This window comes from Carcharodon carcharias, chromosome 20 (assembly GCF_017639515.1).
Source record: "Carcharodon carcharias isolate sCarCar2 chromosome 20, sCarCar2.pri, whole genome shotgun sequence".
Lineage (NCBI taxonomy): Eukaryota > Metazoa > Chordata > Chondrichthyes > Lamniformes > Lamnidae > Carcharodon > Carcharodon carcharias.
Window position 1 is genome coordinate 72,404,293 of NC_054486.1, and position 759 is coordinate 72,405,051.

Genomic DNA, 759 nt, shown 5'->3' on the forward strand with positions numbered 1-759 from the left:
AGCAGCTACCTCAAGAGGTTTGAGCTGCAGTGCCGAAGGAGGCTCCATCTCTCAAGGGAGACAGTCAACTTTATCTGTCAGATGATTGGGCCTGAGATCTCCGCTAACTGTGTGGGTGGACATATCAGTGGCTCTAAAGGTCACAGCTGCCCTTAACTTCTATACTTCTGGCTCCTTCCAGGGCTCGATGGGTGATCTTTGCGGTGTCTCTCAATCAGCTGTCCACACTTGTGTCAAGCAGGTTACAGATGCTCTATTCAGGCGTGCATTGACCTTCATCCACTACCATTGGGACCAGGCAAGCCAGATACAGCGAGCCAGAGGTTTCGCAGCAATTGCTGGTTTCCCCCATGTCCAGGGTGCTATAGACTGCACACATGTGGCCATCGAGGCGCCAGCAGGTGAGCCTGGTGCCTTTGTCAACAGGAAGGGCTTCCACTCCATGAACGCGCTGATAGTGTGTTACCATAGGATGCTGATTCTACAATTCTGTGCAAGTTACCCAGGCAGCTCTCACAACGCCTACATCCTCAGATACTCCCAGGTGCCGGGGCTCTTCAGTGCTCCAGCCCGGCTGGATGTGGCTGCTGGGTGACAAGGGCTATCCCCACAAAATGTGGCTCATGACGCCTCTCCGCCATCCATGATCAGAGGCTGAGCAGCAGTACAGTAGGAGTCACGCCTCCACAAAGGCTGTGGTAGAGAGAACCATCGGTCTTCTCCAGATGCGCTTCCGATGCCTGGACCGCTCAGGGGGTG